The sequence below is a fragment of the Saccoglossus kowalevskii genome, chromosome 22 (assembly GCF_978046115.1).
Source record: "Saccoglossus kowalevskii chromosome 22, keSacKowa6.1, whole genome shotgun sequence".
Lineage (NCBI taxonomy): Eukaryota > Metazoa > Hemichordata > Enteropneusta > Harrimaniidae > Saccoglossus > Saccoglossus kowalevskii.
Window position 1 is genome coordinate 12,808,794 of NC_140662.1, and position 8,183 is coordinate 12,816,976.

General features: G+C 33.6%; 1 long non-coding RNA gene across 1 annotated transcript; it reads left to right on the forward strand.

Moving 5' to 3' along the window:
* Positions 1-470: 470 nt before the first annotated feature.
* Positions 471-4,783, forward strand: LOC146729011 (uncharacterized). Its single transcript, XR_014928279.1, has 5 exons — positions 471-528; positions 1,032-1,096; positions 1,386-1,425; positions 4,382-4,489; positions 4,648-4,783. It is a non-coding gene; the product is annotated as an uncharacterized LOC146729011 (long non-coding RNA).
* Positions 4,784-8,183: the final 3,400 nt, after the last annotated feature.

Sequence of the window (8,183 nt, forward strand, 5' to 3'; positions counted from 1 at the left end):
GTAGGACAGTTCACTTTGAATGTGCAAACACATATATACGTCAATCGATTACAACTTCGATATAATGTAAAGTGATATTTTCAAATTGTATCAGTTTTGTTTTCAACAATTTCCAGAAAATATTCAAAATATACGAATAGACGAGCTGTACGCAGTAAAACTGAAAACATATAATTGCGTATTATCATTGTTGTTGGCACCCTGCTCTGCCAACACATGATTTACAGCGATATAATGCATATCTCTGTCTAAATGCATAATGGTGAATGGATGCCACATATATAAACACAACTGTCAGTCAGCTGCCATCAATCAACATACACCTAACTTGTACACGGAGCACGTGCTTGAACAATAACCAACTGGAAAATATATTACACTAATTTACTAGGAAATAATGGTTTCAAACATTTAATAGTCCATCACATGAGTGTAAGAGAGTGACGTCATCATGTGGAATTGCGTTAAAAACAGGGTTGTCACTGATGCCAGGAACGTTTCTGACAGCTTGTGAATCACATACAGTTGGTAAGTACGTGCACATGCATTGTCTTGACAATTCACTGTTAATACGTATTAGGCGATTCCAACTAAAATACCAAAATTTATCTATGCTAGAATTGTTAATTTAAAACATACTTTTCGTGTAATTTAACACACTGTTGGCATCCATATGGGAATGAATTGAACTTTCTTGCTGGTCGATTTATTTGTCACAATCAGACATTCTGATGATATTCCTAGTATCACTACTTTGTATTTTGCGGTTGTAGTTAATTACTATGTCCTGTTGAATTTGTGATTGAAGAAAGTACAGATTCTACTTCTACTGATTCTACTATGTACTTGACAATTTAACAAGAGATGCTCTTAATATTACCATTATCATTTATTTTACATCATTGTTTTATTTACAAATTTAAGAACGATATATTTATAGATATGCAAACAAATTATGAAAGGGTGTTTTGGATTTGTAATATAAAATCATATCATTAGTTTATTTTAATAATATTATCCTTTCTGAACAGATTTTATTGTTAAATTGCAAGCAACATCTATCATGTTACCGACTATAATACTTGTTCTATCGCTGGTATGTATATCATTAGTATTACATCATTAGTTACTAAGTTACTACATTAATTTTCGTTACAATAACTATTGGCGCCGAGTACTACAATAATTGTCGTAAATGTACTCATGGTAGTGAACTCCACTAGATCCTTTATCTCTCCACCTGATCAATGAAAGTGCAAAGCAAATAAACGCGTACATAAATGCCGAGGCGTATAATGTACAAGGGCAGTATGGCATTTTGTTAATGACTTCATATTATGTTTTATTTCGATGAACTCATTAATTTATGTAATTAATATTTTTAGATATTTGTGCAACAGTTGAATAGTGTGTGCGAGGCTGCAGGTAGGTGTCTCTATACAAAAGTTTTAAAACTATTCTTAGATTTCAACAATGTTTCTCAAAAACAAACATCATGAGAAGATCCATAGCTGTTCAAGTGTTAGTTGAACAAATGAATGAAATGTTTTGGTGAAAATTAGGCACATAAATAGATAAAGCTGAGCCGGTGTAATCCATGCTTGGTAATGAATCAGTTTAAATAAAATGTGGAATGCGTATTCCAATTAAACCCTAAGCTGGCGCTCACGGTTAGAATAACTATACTTCCAGTGCATCAGTACACATTCATGTAGTATGAAGAAACATACTCAACAGTTCCGTTTCAACTCCCAAATAATTTGTCGAGAAGTAATTGCATTTCCATTTGTATTTTTTAATATGTTTATCTCTCAAACCAGTTTGGGAATATAAGCTTACAGTCTTACATTGCATGTAATTCCTTGTTTCCTTGTTTCAGAATGAGGCACTATTGTTCACTTGCCTTTACATATATATTCTTACACATACTCAGACAACAATATATAGTATATATAAAGTATATTTGTTGATTTAAGGTAGAGATTCAGGTTGGTGGGCACTTTGGAGTGACATGTTTTTTTGGCTTTTTATTATCCAAACATTTTTGGCTATAGACTGTTAAATTTTTTTAGAATTATAAATAGTAGAACAAACTCAAAGAACGGTTTTAAAATGTAGATAACGGGTACAAACATTCTCTCTTTTGAATGCTTAGCAAGATTTAGCAAGGCTGTATATAAATATTGAAAAAGAAACATGGTGAAAAAAAGAAATGACGGATCTCCATATTATGCACTATATTTAACTTTTAACAAAACGATAATACATTTAAATTTGGAATGTTACAGCCATTTTAAATATGAGCATTAGCAAACTTCTTACTTAGTGAATGTTTATGCAAATTATCAATTACCTCAGCTTCTTTTTAGTGCACATCCCAGAACTTTAAAAAATAGCTCCTAGACGCTTTGACCTTTTCTTTTGAAATTTTCACAAATTATTGACAATTTGTTTATCTTTAAAACGCCGTCTGGGCAAAGTTTTCGGTTGAACAGTGTTACAACAATCGTACAGACAACTATCCTGGGTGTTAATTTCTGCATAAACTTAAAGTAGTGAAATTTGAGCTGCTTCCCTGCAAAATTTACAACTGGAGACAGTTTTGAGCACGGCAATTTCTTCACAGTAAACAGATGTACCCATAAACCAATTTTGACAGGAAACAGAATTTTAAAATTCATACAATAAGCTTTTCGAAAATAGTTTTATGGACAAGGGAGGTCATCTTGGTTTCCTAATTAACTGATTAAAATACCTGTCAGGTAAACTGCATCTCTACCTTAAAGTCTGTTTGCTACATTTCCGAAAAAAAAATCATTCTTGTAAAATCTAACATTGCGGCGGCAATACTTTTTATTTGAAATATAGAAATCTTACTACCTGTTACCCGTGATTCTGAAGAAGAATGCTATATTTGCTTTATATTTACTTCATGTTTTATTATTCACAAATATATTTTCTACACTTTTGTGTAAAATATGTCAAATGAATGAATTTTAGGCAATTTCAAGTCAGTTAATTAACATACATTATTGCAGTGGTGATATTAATATGCTGACACTTTTATTTTTTATCTCAATCTTAGCTTAGCTTTGCAATGATGGTCATCAGTACCGACAAATTTCTAAAAAAATGGATTCAATATATTGAATACAAAACAAAATAATAACTCTGTTTCTATACAAATGTTATATTACTATAATAGATCGGTTATTTACCCGTATTACGGTGTTTCTATCTTTTTAAATTGTCAACAATTAAATATCCAAGGGAGATAACGTTATTGTCTTCCTGAAAAACGGGCGTGACGCTTATGCAAAATAGTACTACAAAAAACAAAAACTGGCTATATTAAAATAAATCATATGATGCAAAACACATTGAATGACAGTCATCTTTATCTATGACGTCAGCTGTAAATTTGATTACATAATGTTTACTAGTAATGTCGTACCATTTAAGCTGTTGATATAATGAATAGTTTATGCCATATTACGCACACGAGAGCAATGTGAAATACTATATTGCATAATCATTAATCATTTCATTTCTTCAACACCTCTTACCAAGTGTGAACATGGTATCGTACAATGTAATATTCTAACAGACGCGTAATCTCAATCATTACATTTTAAAAGAGTTCACAAGAACTGCACTTTGGTTACAAATGTTTCTGGCTGCGTTTAAGGGTGCATATAGCCTAAGTGGTGTTGTCTTATTATCGTAATGCGTAATAAATACAAATAAGTTTATGTGCAGACATCAAGTATAGAGAATGTAGAATCTGCTTTAAATATAATCACGTGTCTTGAAACATCAACTAAGAAGAGCAAGTAAGTTAGTAGTAGTATTATTAGTAGTAGTAGTAGTAAATCAACCTGATATATAACATCTCGTTCCCTATTTCAATCGGAGATTGAACACGTGGAGCTGTTATGATCAGCTCAGTAATACAATGATTATATTCTTATAGCCAAACAACGCCAAATAACTGAGAATTTGTATACATTAAAAACGCTTGTCGAACGGATAGTTCCTTCGAAATTCACAGTCATTGATACACTATACTTAAACAACACATGATAGAACACGACAGGGGAATTGGTGCCTATCTTACTCACTAATGAGCCATGTGTTTGAGAAGGTAATCTGCAGAAGACTGAATCAATTCAGATTAATGTGTTATGTTCTGTGTATACCCTGTGTAATGACGTTTTGGTCGGCCACATGAATAGTGTTTCATGTTCGTAGTGAGAACATGTATGTAGTTATAAGTTTCAAAATAGTGTACTATTTGCGTTGTGCTGAACCAATTTTTCACAATGTCAGAATGGAGTCATAGCTTTTAAAATGATTTATATAATCGTCATTTTTTTATTAGTTTGTGAAAACCGCTGTGGTGAGTTTATACAAGAAAACGACTGTTCGTGTGGTGTCGACTGTATCAATGGGAGGAATTGTTGTGAAGATATTAAGGAATATTGTAGAGGTAAATACAGCAGTTAAAGGAATACAAAAATAAAAGTTAATTACATCTGAAATTAGACTAGTCATATATATAACAAATATGTAAGAGCATTAGATGATTTATTGATACATTTGTCTAATAACCATGGTTCATTTATGTTTATTTAATTCAATTTTCAGACTATCTGTTGGCCAATATGCCAGAACAAATATAATGGAATCATGATTTGTATTCATGGAGAAAGTTAAACTTATATGTGATATACTTTATGTTGTGTTCAAACAGTTGCAGTTGTAAATAAAGTACTTCACTATATTAATGTTTTTATCTTGTTTAAATCTTAGGAAATTAGTAAGAAAATTTATGTTTGCATAACATCTCTTAAGGTAGCAGGATAGTTTTTTTGCATGAAAAATGTAAACACCTATAATCGTAATACATTTTACAAGAAACCATACAATCTATATATGTTTAGAAAGCTCTTGACTTGTATTTTCCTATTATTAATGTTTTGTGAACATTGTGTTTGTTTTAGCGTCACGTGATTCTGAAAATCAGCGGAGATGATAATTTAACTAACGTGAATACAATTTAAATTGTCATCTCTACAGTCATTCATGCAATCAAAAACTTTACACTGTTTTGAAGCAAAGGTCATGAAGTTTAAATCCTTATTTCTATTTTTTGCATTAAGTATTTTTTTCCTTTCCGAAAATCACAAATTTCAGGCACGTTTTTTGGTGTTAAAGTTTGTGTATATCGATGGTTTGCGCGAGGTTTGTGAAAAAACGCAATAGAATTTCGCAAAAATGTGAATACGGATATGAAGCCAACATATCCAAGAGTAAGAAAAACCAAACGGCGACATCATAGCGCTACTCACTGAAACGCTATTTAAAATTAGGTCAACGGTAATTGTCAGAAACCGAACACCGATTTATGATTTCAAACTTCAATCAACGTTAACTCCCGTTTTAGCAGCAAAATTTACATGGGCTAATTGTAAATGAAATACTTTGAAAGTTGTTTTTGAGAAAAATCATGAACCAACATTTATATCTGTGAAAAACTTTGTTTTTTGGCCGTTTTCTTTCACGCTATGGAGTTTTGTGACGGTCTGTTCTGATAACGAACGGTGACGTCATTCATTAAAGCTTGGATTATGCAAAGTGGGCGGTTCTGTTTGCGAGTAACAAACAATACAAACACTACACTTGACAGTTGAAGTGTTTGCAAATACAGTGTATTTATTTTTGGGCCGTTGTGTTTGTAAATTTATTAGTTCAAGCATGCCACGAGTTTCGAAGTCTCCTGGAGGCAGAAGAACACCTTCCGACACCAACTTGCGCGGCATAAGATAGCAAATGAAATGGCGGCTGTGAGGTAATCGCTCGCACTCCAATGGCAGCCTTTCTATTTATTTCGAAAACTGCTCCCTTCTTTCGGTATGACGGGCAGCTAGGCGGGCTTAGTTTCGATCGAATACAATCGCCTCGCGTGCAAAGGATTTCAAGCTGACTGCCCAGACCGTGACGCCTGCGCTCCACTATTGAGATATTGCCTACTTTGCAAAATTGGCAAATGCTTTTTCTAGGGCGCCATTCAACAGTGCCATGTCAACGAGTCGAATCTCTCCGTCTTCAATGGATCGGTCGTGACATTCACTCTCGTTTTCTTCTTCTACGTCGGAAGGTAACAATATTTTCCTGCGAGATACAGACATCTCTCGAACGTTTTGAACAGGAGTATCGCCCACTATATCGAAGTCTGATTCATGGTAAAACTTTCTTCGCCCACTTCATGGCTGACACTGGTTTCTACGGGGAAATCCGTTCTGTACGAACCCAGCATCGTCTCTTTCAACATCTTTTTGACAGGAGTGATCATTCTTATGACGTTTTTCTTCTTTCTTCCTCGCTTTCTTTTTGTTTGGGAAATTTTCGCGTGCTTACTATCTCGTCCATAATTAGTGAATGACAACTAAACTAAACTAAAGAATACTGATGACCCTTTCCTTCTTTGCATATTTTGCACATTAATGAAGGAAGCTGCCCTGCTTTTTAATTGGTGTGAATGAAATAATTGTAAAATGTGACCCAGTAGTGTATGCCGGCATGTAGCATTACCTGTGCTATTAACAATTAAATCCCGCAAAACAGAGTTTTACCGTCGCAGTAACCTCGGGTATTATACTTGTAGATGAATCTCTTCATAATGTAATTGTAACCGGACTCACTGTTATCATCTATAAAAACTACCTAGATTTTAGATGATACTTTTATTTTTTACCAAAGTCGTACGAAAAAGTCAACCCTTTCCTTGCGTGAAACACTGGCCCATATCCGATGTAATGACGTCGGCCTGGGGGGACGCTACTATTTCGTTGCCGTGCATTTTGTTCGCATGAGTACATTAGATAAAACAACCAAGTATTTATCAGACAGATTTATTACATGTAACATAATTTAGGAATTTAGAAAAACCAAAGCATGCAAGTATGGCTACTTGGTGAAAACTCCTCTGACATGGGGATCATATAAAGCAGGTCCAAGCATATTCTTTTCATTGATCAACCTTTACATGTAGATTGTGGCTTATTATCAGAATTGTCATGCAATGGAAAGGGAGCCCCCCCCCCCAGTGTAACTGCATTACTTCTGGTTGTAAGAAAGTAACCCCGTGGTCAGACACCTTTCAATGACAAAGCCAAGAAAAAATATGACAGAAAGTTATTGTAAGTTTTTATTCTGTTAACACATAATTACATTGAAGTGGTACATTCATGTACTTTTTTGTTTATTCAAAATTTGTTGTGTTTCAAAAGCGATTGTTTTGTCTTTGCTATACTTCCTCATCTAGAAAAGCAGCAGTGCACACATCTTATCAGCTGGGTGTAAACTACAAACAGATATCTTATCAGTTGTTTGTAAATAGCAAATAAAGAAAGTGGCCCAACTTAAAACTATTTACCCTCAGTTCAGTTATGTTTGTAAACCATGCATATTAATGAGATGCACTAGTTGGGTGTACACTGGATAAACAAAAACTTGGCAACAAGAAAAAAAAAACAGTTTACTTGTACAAGATATTTTTTTTTCAATAAAATAAATACTACCCCATATTTGGTGTCATTGAACGTCTTAATCACGTGTTTCAGACAGATAATCATGTTCAGAAATACGACTTTTCCTACTATAATAAAGACCGGTTTTTGACCGACTTAAGTGATGCATCTTGGCAGTCAGTTTATAATTGTACCGATCCTAATGTCGCGTACACATTATTTTATAATATGTACTACGGTATTTCATCTAAACATCTTCCAATTAAAACCATTCACGTTAAATCTAAATCTCTTCGAAAAACCTGACTATCCCAAGGTCTCCTTAAATCGGTCAAAGCCAAACATAAATTATTTGGCAAATTGAAAAACAAACCAACTGATATTAAATTGTTAAAAAAATATAAAACCTACAGAAACTTGTTAACTAAATTACTAAAATTGGCCAAGAAACGGTATTTTTCAAACAAATTTTCAGCATCCCGTGGCAATAGCAACAAAACATGGCAAGTGGTCAACGAAGTCCTTAATAAGTCTAATCGTTCAACCGTTCCACAGAAATTAATCTCAGGCAATTCTGGCAAAATACTGACCACTAGTTCAGATATTGCAGATGAGTTCAATGACCACTTTGTTAATATCGGTCCAAATCTT